Source organism: Odocoileus virginianus, chromosome 15 (genome assembly GCF_023699985.2).
Source record: "Odocoileus virginianus isolate 20LAN1187 ecotype Illinois chromosome 15, Ovbor_1.2, whole genome shotgun sequence".
NCBI lineage: Eukaryota > Metazoa > Chordata > Mammalia > Artiodactyla > Cervidae > Odocoileus > Odocoileus virginianus.
Window position 1 is genome coordinate 11,693,056 of NC_069688.1, and position 13,768 is coordinate 11,706,823.

General features: G+C 41.4%; 1 long non-coding RNA gene across 5 annotated transcripts in view; it reads right to left on the minus strand.

Moving 5' to 3' along the window:
* Positions 1–13,768, minus strand: part of LOC110130084 (uncharacterized) — a 230,881-nt gene that overhangs the window by 164,920 nt on the left and 52,193 nt on the right. Inside the window, exon 4 of one of the 5 annotated variants that reach the window (XR_002311721.2) lies at positions 7,649–7,920. The exons of the other annotated variants lie outside the window; for them this stretch is intronic. This is a non-coding gene — a long non-coding RNA (uncharacterized lncRNA). Of the gene's footprint in view, positions 1–7,648; positions 7,921–13,768 lie in introns of those variants that run through there. 5 annotated transcript variants of the gene reach the window in all.

The following is a 13,768-nucleotide window of genomic DNA, read 5'->3' on the forward strand; positions in this document are numbered from 1 at the left end:
GAAAAGGAAAGCTATACGCATTTAAATGCAGAGGTCCAAAGAATAGCAAGGAGAGATAAGAAAGCCTTCCTAACTGATGAATGCAGAGAAATACAGGAAAACAATAGAATGGGAAAGACTAGAGATCTCTTCAAGAAAATTACAGATATCAAGGGACCATTTCATGCAAAGATGGGCACAATAAAGGACAGAAACGGTATGGGCCTAACTGAAGCAGAGAATATTAAGAAGAGGTGACAAGAACACACAGAAGAACTATACAAAAAGATATTATGACCCAGATAACCACGATGGTGTGATCACTCACCTAGAGCCAGACATCCTGGAATGTGAAGTCACGTGGGCCTTAGGAAGCATCACTATGAACAAAGCTAGTGGAGGTGATCAAATTCCAGCTTAGCTATTCCAAATCCTAAAAGATGATGCTTTAAAGTGCTGCATTCAATATGCCAGCAAATTTGGAAAACTCAGCAGTGGCCACAGGACTGGAAAAGGTCAACTTTCATTCCACTCCCAAAGAGAGGCAATGCCAAAGAATGTTCAAAATACCGACAACTGTAGTCATCTCACATGCTAGCAACGCAACGTTCAAAATTCTCCAAGCCAGGCTTCAACAGGCTGTGAACCAAGAACTTCAAGATGTTCAAGCTGGATTTAGAAAAGGCAGAGGAACCAGAGATCAAATTGCCAATATCTGTTGGTTCACAGAAAAACCAAGTGAGTTCCAGAAAAACATCGACTTCTGCTTCACTGACCAAGCCAAAGCCTTTGCGTGTGTGGATCACAACAAACTTGAAAATTCTTCAAGAGATGGGAATACCAGGCCACCTTACCTGCCTCCTGAGAAATCTGTACACAGGTCAAGAACCAGACAAGGAACACTGGATTGGTTCCAAATTGGGAAAGGAGTATGTCAAGGCTGTATATTTTCATCCTGCTTATTTAACTTAAATTTAGGGTACATCATGCGAAATGCCAGCGTGCATGAAACAAGCTGGAATCAAGATTGCTGGGAGAAATAGCAATAACCCCAGATATGCAAATGACACCACCCTTATGGCAAAAATGAAGAGGAACTAAAGAGCCTCTTGATGAAAGTGAAAGAGGAGAGTGAAAAAGCTGACTAAAAAAGTTGGCTTAAAGCTCAACATTCAAAAAACTAAGATCATTCCATCCGGTCCCATCACTTCATAGCAAATAGATGGGGAAACAGTGGAAACAGTGGCTGACTTTACTTTTTGGGCTCCAAAATCACTGCAGATGGTGATTGCAGCCAGGAAATTAAAAGACGCTGACTCCTTGGAAGGAAAGTTATGACCAACCTAGATAGCATATTAAAAAGCAGAGACATTACTTTACCAACAAAGGTCCGTCTAGTCAAAGCTATGGTTTTTCCAGTAGTCATGCATGGATGTGAGAGTTGGATTATAAAGAAAGCTGAGTGCCGAGGAATAGATGCTTTTGAACTGTGGTGTTGGAGAAGACTCTTGAGAGTCCCTTGGACTGCAAGGAGATCCAACCAGTCCATCGTAAAGGAGATCAGTCCTGGGTGTTCATTGGAAGGACTGATGTTGAAGCTGAAACTCCAATACTTTGGTTACCTGATCCGAAAAGCTGACTCATTTGAAAAGACCCTGATGCTGGGAAAGATTGGGGGCGGGAGGAGAAGGGAACGACAGAGGATGAGATGGTTGGATGGCATCACCGACTCAATGGACATGAGTTTGGGTAGGCTCCAGGAGTTGCTGATGGACAGGGAGGCCTGTGTTTTGCAGTTCATGGGGTTGCAAAGAGTCAGACATGACTGAGCAACTGAACTGAACTGAAAAGCACAGCATTCAAAAAACTAAGATCATGGCTTCTGGTCAAATCACTTCATGGCAAATATATGGTGAAACAATGGAAACAGTGGCAGACTATTTTCTTAGGCTCCAAAATCACTGCAGATGGTGTCTGCAGTCATTAAATTAAAGACACTTGCTCCTTGGAAGAAAAGCTATGACAAACCTAGACAGCATATTTAAAAGCAGAGACATAACTTTGACAGAGGTTGGCTGGCGTCATTGACTTGATGGACATGAGTCTGAATAAACCCCGGGAGTTGGTGATGGACAGGGAAGCCTGGTGTCCTGCAGTCCATGGGGTCGCAGAGTCGGACATGACTCAGTGACTGAACTGAACTGAAATGAAGAAATTTCTCTTTCAGCATCAACTTGTGAATATATTGCTCATACCAACCATGGGGATTCTGAGTTCCCTCGCCTGGGTTTTTTGTTGTTTTTTTTTTTTTTTCCGCCTGGGTTTAAAGAGGATCAAGTAACCATAAGATGCATAAGATGCATAAGAAAGCTCAGGAAATTGTAGCTATCCTGCCATGTTTAAGTCTCAAGTCAACAACAGACACGGGCTGTCTAACTAGTTGAGGAGAAGCGTGATGGACAGCTCTGCAAGAGCCTTGTTCTGCTTGTCTGATAATACCACTCTAGACACTGCAGGCAAGTATGCACTGAGATTAGAGGCCCCGCTTCTGAGAGAAGAAGCGTCCAGAGCCTGTATTCTGAAGGACGCTGACTTGGATTTGAGGAATTCGTGGAGGAAGGGAAATACACCGGGACAAATAAAAGGAGGGAAAAATCTGAAGGGAGAAAGAAAAGTGAGTCCAAGAGTGTTTAGCCAATAACTCAAGGTATATTTTTATCCCAAATTACTCACAAAGTACTCCTTCTTCCCATAAGCTAGAGCACTTTTCTAGCCTAATATTTTAGCAATATACTGGGGATGAAATCAGTTGTTCATATTTTATAGAGCCAAAGAATTTAAAATGACTTGGTAAGAATCAAGAATGATTCAAAATACCAGAGGTTTTGGAGCTGGCAGTGGACCTTCCATAAATCTTCTGGTTCAAATGCTTGATCTTGGATAAATAATGTTTAATGTGATAGTGTCATAGTGTAACAATGCTAGTTGCACAATTGTGTCCTATTCTTTGTGACCCCAGAGACTGTAGCCCACCATGCTCCTATGTCCATGGAGATCTCCAGGCCGAATACTGGAGTGGGTAGCCATTCCCTTCTCCAAAATAATGTTCAATTTCCCCCATTTTATAGATTACACAAGCTTGTTCTAGGCCTGTGCTTCTGTGAGAAAGGTGTGAAGGGGCTGAAAAGAGCATAACCTGGTCTAATAAACACAGTGCTTTGCAAAAAATATGCTCATGCCTCAGGTGAGCTAGGACCTTATCCAAGTGACCCAGTAACTCCCAGACTCGCCAGAATTTGTTCTGAAAACCTAATAAGTGATTTTCATATGTCAGTTTCTGTTAAAAAATATTTTTGCTTCTCAGAGTGAGCTGGTGAGGTAAATACTATCAGTATTTTGATTTTACTAGTGGGAAAAAAAAAACTACAGAGAGGTGAAGTAAGTTTCTTGAAACTGCACAGCTAATAAGTAGCTGAGCCAGAACCCAAATAGCCCACACTGTTAACCTGCAATCTTCATCTCTCGGCTGTGGTGCCTAGCAAGTTAACATCCTGTCAATGCATCCCTTTTGAGGAAGGAACCACTTTCTTCCTTTTTCTACCCTCTCAAGGGAAACTGTGTTTAGAACGTCCTGGTAATCCTATTACAATATAAACACCTCAGAGAAGTGTGAAAACACTGAGTGCTAATAGTACTGCAGGTGCTGTGTGTATTCTGATTTTACTAAACTTAAAAAACGGATTGCAAAAGAAAATCAAGTGCTAAGAGAGATAACACCAGGCACCAGATCTGGCTCTCCCAGATGACATTCTTACTCATGGGTATGGTAGCCAAGAAGAAAAGAATTTTTAAAAATGCCCAAATCATCACCCCAAAAGTAGATGGTATGGAAGCACTAAGAATTATTTTATTCTGCTCTGGGGCCCCTTTTACACTCAACTCTTCATTTCTCCAGCTCCTTATGAGCCTGTGCTGCAGAAGCTCTCTATCCCTGAGTGGAAGTGCTCATTTTCCCCACTCATCTGAGGGACTAACAGGTCAAGATAACACGATGTACTGAGAAGTGATCGGGTCCTTCCAGGGTTTACACGTCCTCAGAGGAATAGGTCCAGAGGACCCCTGACTCCTGCCAGGACCCAAGTATAACACCCGTTCCAGTGTCTCCCCACAGCCTGGAGACTTCCCTTCCCCACCAGACAGAAGCTCCATGAAGACAGAAGAGCATTGACTCTCTTCGCTGTCATGTCCCCAGTGCATAGCTCAGAGCCTTTCCTGTCAGGCATTCTCAATAAATATCCAGTGGATGTAAAATCTGCTTCTAGCTAGTGGTGTAACTGGAAGCATTTTTGTCTCCCAAGGGACATTGGACAGTGTCTGGAAGTTTTTGTCATCACACCTCGTGAGGAGGAGGTGGGGAGGACCGATATTATGGTCTATCTGGTAGAGGTCAAGGATGCTGGTAAAACCCTAGAATACACAGGACAGCCTCCATAATAATTTCCCAAAGTATCAACCCTGCTGAGGTTGAGAAACTGTTCTAATCCACCGTATCCCTTTGATTAATGAAAAAACTGAGAACTGAAGAGATATTTGTGACTCAATCTTGCCCATCAGAACGGTGGCAGAGTCAGACCTGGGGCCTGACTCCCAGTCTAGGCTCCTTTCCTCACTGATTAATACCCCAGAAATCAGGACAGGTCTCTTCAGAGCATTCGTGCGGTTTCTCAGGCCAAACAAGCTCATGCTAAAAAGAGAATCTTAGATTATAGCATGATTTCCTGCTGTCTTTCACCTAAAAAAAAGAAAACTATATATCTTAGTGTATATAAATAAGGCAAATGTTGCATGTATATGTAGATTTAACTGCTTTTTCCTTCTTTAGTTTTCTACAGACTGTTGAGACATTGCTTTTTCATCACTCATTTTTCTAAAGATGGGTTAATAGCTGGTTGTGTGCTGTGCTAAGTTGCTTCAGTTGTGTCTGACTCTTTGTGACCCCATGGACCACAGCCCATCAAGAGCCCATGGCTCCTCTGTCCATGGGATTCTCCAGGCAAGAATACTGGAGTGGGTTGCCATTTCCTACTCCAGGGGATCCTCCCAATCCAGGGATCGAACTTGTGTCTCTTATGTCTCCCGTATTGGCAGGTGGGTCCTTTACCACTAGTGCCACCTGGGAAGCCCAATGGTTGGTTAAAGGGTGAAAAATTAAGGACAAGGAGGTGACTCTTGGGCTGTCTCTCTCTCTCATTCTATCTTTAAAGGGAGTAATCTGAAACAAAGAAGGAAAAGTTAAATCTGCTAAATTTGAACAGTAGTGGCATTAACAACTTTTGTATTTTTCAAACTCTAAGCAACAAGACCTGAGCTCAAGCATCTCCTGAAGCCACTGACCATCCTCAAGATGACCATGTTGCCACAAGTCCTCTCTTTGATAAGGTAGATTAATATCACCTTCTTTAGATAACATATTTTCCAAAGGGCTTATCCTTGCAATCCTAATACATGCACTTTGATGATGTCTAAATTGGTCTTTAATATAAAACCATATTCCTGTGTATCGTGAAGGGGTAGGCTTCCTCTAATGCAGTTCCGATTATCTCACTTCTAAGAGTGCGTTCGCTTGGCTAGGAGGAAGACAGAGGGCTGTGCTGGTGATCTCTAAAGACTTCTGACCCCTTTTTACATTCCTCCAGGCTCTAGTCTGACAAAATCTCAAATTCACTGTAGGATAAGGCACTGGGAGAAAAAAAAAAAAGAGAACCACTGGTGTAAGACACATGGATTGGTGTTCGGCTGACTATCCAAAAAAAACTAAGACTAACAAGATTAAAATAACTTCAACACTTCATGTGAAAGAGGCACGGATGAGTGCTCATTAAGGCAACACAGAAAAGAACACAGCACTTTTCAGTACAAGCAGCCTGGTCTTGGGAGCCTTGGCCTCCCACAGGAGGAAAGAAAGAAAACAGGTGGGATCGAGTCATGCCTGTCCCATCAGTGTGGAACAGGCTTTGTCTGCTTTTGAAAACTGGAGTTTCTCTTCCCTGACCCCATGGCCCATAGCAAACACACTCAGCAGCATGCATCAACCCCCTCACTCTGGACCAGGTTCTGTGTGAGATCTTACAGATGGTAAGATGATTAAACCATCACTGTTGCTCTCAAGTGCCTGGAAGTCTGGCTCAAGAGACTGATAGAGAACAAGAAAGATTAAGGAATATGACCTGTAGATGAAACAAGGACAATCAAAACCTAGATTTTGTACTTCAGGTCTAAGCAGGGGGCCAGAGCAGAAAAGATGGCTCAGTTTAATACAGCTCTTAAGAGCTAGGGTGAAGATTCAAAGTGCCATTGGCATTAGCAAGCAGAGTTGGGGGTGCCTTCTCAAAGCTAAAATTTCACAAGGATTTCACCAGGCTGAAAGATCAGGCATGGAGTTCTAGGCCAATGGAAAAACATGCCAGAAAGCTTACAGGTGGGAAAGCCCAAGGAATATGTTCAGTACAGTTCTGTCACTCAGTCGTGTCTGACACTAGCAACCCCACGGACTGCAGCATGCCAGGCCTCCCTGTCCATCACCAGCTCCTAGAATTTACTCAAACTCACATCCATTGAGTCGGTGACGCCATCCAACCATCTCATCCTCTGTCGTCCCCTTCTCTTCCCGCCTTCAATCTTGCTCAGCATCAGGGTCTTTTCAAATGAGTCAGTTTTTTGCATCAGGTGGCCAAAGTAATGGAGCTTCAGCTTCAGCATCAGTCTGCCCAATGAATATTCAGGACTGATATCCTTTAGGATGGATTGGTTGGATCTCCTTGCAGTCCAAGGGACTCTCAAGAGTCTTCTCCAACACCACAGTTCAAAAGCATCTATTCCTCGGCACTCAGCTTTCTTTATAGTCCAACTCTCACATTCATACGTGACTACTGGAAAAACCATAGCTTTGCCTAGATGGACCTTTGTTGGTAAAGTAATGTCTCTGCTTTTTAATATGCTGTCTAGGTTTGTCATAACTTTTCTTCCAAGGAGGAAGCGTTTTTTATTTCATGGCTGCAGTCACCATCTGCAGTGATTTTGGAGCCCCCAAACATAAAGTCTGTCACTGTTTCCATTGCTTCTTTTAGGAAAAGGCAAATATATTTATGGACTTTTAAACCCCTAAGTTAAGTGGAGTCAAAGGAAGGTTTTTAACCATGAAAATTACACAAAACAGATCACAGTGGAATCCCCCAGGAGCCGTGCAGAGGAGTTGCAGAAGTGAGCACAGAGGCAGGAGAACTGGTGAGACCAGGTCACAGGTGAGGCCCTCGATTAGAGCAGTGTCTTTAGAGACAGAGAAGAGATAGTGGATTTGGTAGATATTTTGGACAAATAGCTAAATCAAGGTGTACCACATTCTTGAGTAAATATTTGAGTATGATGCTGTGCTAAAGTTGGGGTCCCAAAAATTAAAGGAAAGGATGGGTCCTAATATCTCCCAACACCAACATAAGAGAACTACCAGTCACTTTACTCAGGCATTTGTGCTCTGCAAAGATGCCAGGACAAAAGTAAATACTTTATTTCACTATGTATTTATGAAGCACTTCACTCATCCCAAATTTTCATTTGGGATGTATTACACTCTCAACATACATAATCTCATTTGCTATCCTAAAAAAAGTTTTTAAAAACAAGTTATATTACTTTACATATTTTTAGACAATAAAGCCAAGTTTTATTTTTTAAGTACCTTGCCCAAAGTCACAGTTAATAAACTGCTGGCTTACACATACAGGGGAACAAAGCAAGAAAATATTTCAACAATATTCAATTGAATTTTAAAATGTCTGTATCCCAGAAGTTTGTGTGGCCCAGTCTCTGACCATTAAATAAATTCCCGAAGGAGACAGTTTCTTTCAAACATTGCTGGTGGAAATGAAAATTGGTGTGCTGCATCTGGAAGGGAATTTGGAGATACTTAACAAAATTTCATATTCACCAAAGTTCTGACTCAGCAATTTCACTTCTCATAATTTATCCAACATCTACACCTCCAAAAATATGAAAATAAATATGAACGTTTTTTGTTGTAGCATTGCTTGCATATACAAAATACTGGAAACCACCTAAGTGTCCATAAATTGAAAAGCTACTGAATCAACTACAGTCCATCCATACACTGGATGCTAGGTGGCCATTAAAAAGGGGGTGGGGGGGAGACAACTTCCCTGAATTGGTGGGAATGACTTTAATGATCTGATTTTTAAGTGAAAAAGAGCTGTTTAAACTGTTTTCTGTAGAGTATACTATAGCAAGAATCCTGTTAGGTCATTTTAGTCAGACGCTCCCCTCCCCCTGATGTTTACTCACCCACCGCCTTACTCTCTGGCTACAAATTCCCATTGGCCCAGGTTGCACGCGGAGCTGAGCCCAATCTCAGGACTCCGCTGTAAAGCCCCACCACAGTGGTCCCTCCACCTACCGTGACGGTCCTGAACAAAGTCCGCCTTACAATCTTTAACACACATCATTGAATATATTTTTTCTTTAACATTAGCAAATTTGTATTTGATGCAAGGGTATGAGTTAGAAATTCAGAAATTATTTCACATGTATACTTGGATTATAGTAAGTGAATATGAGGTGAGAAATGAGGGCCAAGTTTCTCCCGGTTGGAGAAAGGAGTTATAAATAAGGAAAGGAGGAAACTGACAATAAATCTAGTGATGTGGTACTGGGATTAAAACTATTAGTATGAACTCATAGTTTTAACATGTGTATGTGCATAGATAGATACAGAAATAAATATATATGCATATTTTACATTAATAAGTAAATACATACTTTTTTAAAGTTATCTTTCTAGAGAAATCTTAGAAGCAATAACATCTCAGCAGCAAAAACATAGGATATCTAGCGGACATCTTTTGGTTTCTAAGTATATTTGATAAAAGGAAATAGAGATCCTTGAAGATGAAGGAAATTGGAGGGCAGGAGCATTAAAAATTACATGTATAAGATGAACCTGAAATATTTATGGCACCAAAAATTAAGAAGGAAATATTCAATAAATGATGTGAACATGTTGAGAAAGACACATGGATTCAATTGAATAAGCTCCCACTGACTAAATCTGGGACAGTTTGAGCAAAAAATAAATAAAAGTAGTAACAGATTATAACCCATAGAATAAAATAAATATCCATGAATCCATACTAATACAAAAAATAAATGAATAATAAATAAGTGGCGATGAAGGACTTGCTCTTCCTTACAGCAGAATTCAATTAATAATTTTATAAGGAATGATGAAAATTGAAAATGACCATTAGTAAACACCACAGTGGACATTGTTGCAGAGAAGTAATCATTGAAGGATGCTAAAGTTAATGGGCAAAAGTGAGATGAGAAACAGGACATTTGAATAGTCTCAAAGTATCTCCCCATAAGATATTTATTCATGACAAATGTGAAAACACATTTACAGTGGATAATTCTATCATTCAGCTCCTTAACCAAGTGATCAAAATCGATATCATTAGCGGCACACACTGCACTCACGCACCTTCTGAAGTGATGCACAGAGAAGGATGAAGGTCATAACATCACTTCAGTAGTGATCTTGCCAAAAATGCTTTATCCCTTCTAATCAGACAAATCCAGGCTGAGGGATATTTGATAAGATAACTACTAGGTTGTTGTTATTTAGTTGCTAAGTCATGTCCAACTCTTTGCAACCCCATGGACTGGAGCCCATCAGGCTCCTCTGTCCATGGCTTTCCCAGGCAAGAATACTAGAGTGGGTTGCCACGTCCCTCTCCAGGGGATCTTCCCAACCCAGGGATCAAACCCACATCTCATGCATTGGCAGGTGGATTCTTTACCACCGAGCCATCAGGGAAGCCCCAAACTACTAGGTAGGACTCCTCAAAAATGTCAAAGTCATTGGAAAGAAGGAAAGAAAGAAAGGTAAAAGGAAGGACAGAGAGGGAAGGAAGGAAGGGAGAAAAGAAAAAAAGGAATGAAAGACCAAGGATTTCACAGAGAGGCGAAAAAGACAGATAACCAAGTTTAAGAAGGAGTCTAGACTGGATCCTGGACTGGAGAAAAGATTGATCCAGTCCAGTGGAATAACTGGTAAAATTCAAATATGGTCTATAATAATTAGTACATCAATATGAATTTCCTTATTTTAAGCACTGTTATGTGTAAGATACCCACATTAGTAGAAGCAGGTTGAAGGTACATGGGAATTTTGTGCTATTTTTCAAGTTTCCATAAGTGGAAATGGTCTTACTTTTGTTGTTTAGTCACTAAATTGTGTCTGACTCTGAGATCCCATGGACTATAGCCTAACAGGCTCATTTGTCCATGGAATTTCCCAGGCAAGAATACTGCAGTGGGTTGCCACTTCCTTCTCCAGGGATCTTCCTGACCCAGGGATCAAATCCACATCTCCTACATTGGGAGGCAGGTTCTTTACCACTAAACTACCAGGGAAGCCCATGTTAGTACCATACCACCTTGATTATTACAGTTTTGCATTAAGTTCTGAAATTGAGAAGTCTGAGCCCTCCAACTCTGTTCTTTTTTTAGATTGTTCTGGCTATCCTGGGTCCTTTATATTTCTGTATGAACGTTAGGTTCAGCTTGTCAATTTCTGCATAGAAGTTAGGGTTTTGATAGGCATTGTGTTGAGTCTGCAGATCAATTTGCTGTCATGTGCCTAATACTAAGTTTTGTGATCCATCAGTATATGATGTATTTTCATTTATTTAGTAGGTCTTCTTTAATGTCCTTAAAACTTTCCTATGGTTTTATACTTTTCATTTTTTAAAACTCTTCCCTCTATGATAAACTGCTTTTGAACTTTAAACTCATTTAACATGGGTCTGTTTCTGTATTCTAATTATCCTCCATGACTCATGTCTATTTTGAGTCTCCTCGTGTCTACTCAACACGCACTGATGCTGCTCTATTTTACTTACAACAGCTTTGCAGGACCCTTTGACACCAGATAAGGGAAGGCTTTCTATACTTCCAATAATTTGCTTTTCTCAAAATCTCTTGTCCTTACTCATTCTCCCATCTTATGTTCTGAAAAAAAGAATTCTACAGCACTCTGAATTGGAAATACCTGTTTCAGTTCATTTAATGGAATAGGCTCCATTACAGCACTGAGAATACCTTTACTTGTTCAACTTTTCTGTTATTTATGTTTCAAGAAAGTGTTATATTTTCTTTATGGGTTCTGTGAAGGTTAATTTTATGCATCACTTCTCACCCATACCTGATCAGGTGACATTTTAATGAGACTTTAGACTTGGAATCAATGTTGGAATGGCTTAAGACTTCTAGGGATATTGAGATTAGTGTATTTTAATAGCACATGAGGATGGACATGAAGTGGGGGGAACAAAAGACAGAATGCTATAGACCAAACTGTTTTCCCTCAAAATGTAAATACTGAAGCCCTAAGGACCAGTGTGACTCTATTTGGAGATAGGCTTTATAAGGAGGTTAGTGGTTAAATGAGGCCAAAGGGTGGGGCCTTAGTCCAGCAGGAAGTGTCCTTATACAGAGAGGAAGAGACACCAGAACTGTCTGTCTGTGTGTGTGCACAGAGAAGAGGTTCTGTGAGGATGGGACAGAGGAGCCTGGTGGGCTACAGTCCTGTCCATGGGGTTGCAGAAGAGTTGGACATGACTTAGCAACTAAACAACAGCAACAATAGAAGGCGGCTGTGTACAAGCCAGTGAGAGAAGTCTGATCCAAACCAACCCTGACAAAATCCTGATTCTGGGCTTCAACCCTCTAGAACTGTGAAAATATATAAATTGCTGCCATTTAAGGCACACGGTGTGTGCTTTCCTGGGATGGCACCCTGCGGACCATTAGGGCTTGCTAGGTGGCGCTAGTGGTAAAGAACTCACCTGCCAAGGCAGGAGACACAAGAGATGCTGGTTCCATTCCTGGGTTGGGAAGATCCCCTGGAGGAGGGCATGGCAAGCTACTCCAGTATTCTTGCCTGGAGAATCCCAAGGACAGAGGAACCTGGCGGGCTATATAGTCTATAAGGTTACAAAGAGTTGGACATGACTGAAGTGACTTAACACATATGCACACAGACTACTACTAATACAGGGTCTACACATTTCATAAAAATTTTTACTGGATATTTTTTACTATATTATTCAAGGTGGTATCTGGAATATGGGTTCTGAGACCTTAATGCACCTATTGCTAGTGTTCCTCAGTTCCATTTCTTGAAGTCTGCTCTTATTGCAATTATTGCCTCACATCAGTTTATTTTGTAGCTTCTGTCATTTAGCTGATGCATTCAAAGGGATCCGACCCTGGTTTGCCTTCATACTGGAGGACAAAGACTTACAAATGCTATCCTTGAGGTCTGAAACATACATTTATTTTAGAGACCAATCAGATTTTTCTCCCAAATTAAAAAAAAAAAGTATTAGATTTTTGTGTGTGAATGTTTATTATATATTAGTCTCAAATCAAATTGAAAACAAAAACTGGAGCTTCAAATCAGAGTTACAATAGTATTGGTTTTTCTTTTTCTTTAACTTTTAATTTTATGCTCATCTTTCAGTGTCATATCTTTTTGTCTAGACAGTGTGTTGAAAAGCAGAGACGTTACTCCGTCGACTAAGGTCTGTATAGTCTTCCCAGTGGTCACGTATGGTTGTGAGAGCTAGACCGTAAAGAAGGCAGAGTACCAAAGCATTAATGCCCTCAAACTGTGGTGCTGGAGAAGACTCCTGAGAGTCCCGTGGACAGCCAAGAGATCAAACCAGTCAATCTTAAGGGAAATCAACCCTGGATACTCATTGGAGGGACTGATGCTGAAGCTCCAGTATTTTGGTCACCTGATGCAAATAGCTAACTCTTTGGAAAGGTCCCTGAAGCTGGGAAAGATTAAGGGCAGAAGGAGAAGAGGGTATCAGAGGATGAGATGGCTGGATGGCATCACTGACACAATGGATATGAACTTGGGCAAACTTCAGGAGATGGTGAGGGACAGGGAGGCCTGGCATGCTGCCATCCATGGGGTCACAAAGAGCTGGACACACTTAGGTGACTGCATGACAACATAGCTGATGAACAATGTGATAATTTCAGGTGGACAGCAAAGGAACTCAGCCATACATACACGTGTATCCATTCTTTCCCAAATTATCCTCCCATCGAGGCTGCCACAGGTCATTGAGCAGAGTCCCCTATGCTATGCAGTAGGTCTGAGCCGGTTGCCCACTCTAATACAGCGGTGCAGCACTGGCTCTCTAAGCCTCCATGCGTCTCCTCTTGCCAGAGGCCCTTCTCTCTTCGTGCAGCTCAGAGTCACTGCTGAGGTCTGTCCTTCCCCTCTGAACGGCTCCCTGGCTGGGGAAGATCGGGCGGCTCGGATCCTCCCTGAACTGGGAATGCCTCCATCACTGTTTGATGGTAAAGGACAGCTTTGCTAAACATAGGATTCTTGGTTAACATTTCCTTCATTCCTTCAACATATTTCAAAGACACTGACCCATGTCATCTGACTTCTGAGGCTCCCAATGAGAAATCCGCTCTTGATCCTCCTGGCAAATCTTCTCTCGCCTTCATAAACATTAATAGTGTGCTTTACCAGTGTCTCACACAATAGAACATTTTCCTATAGTTTCATCAAGTCAGTTAAATCATCACATTGCGACCAGAGTTTAAGGGAAAAGAATATTTCAAGTGGAGACATTATGAGGTCTTTAAAATTATTACTAACTTTCAAACTAGAAATGAAAAAGTTGCTGAA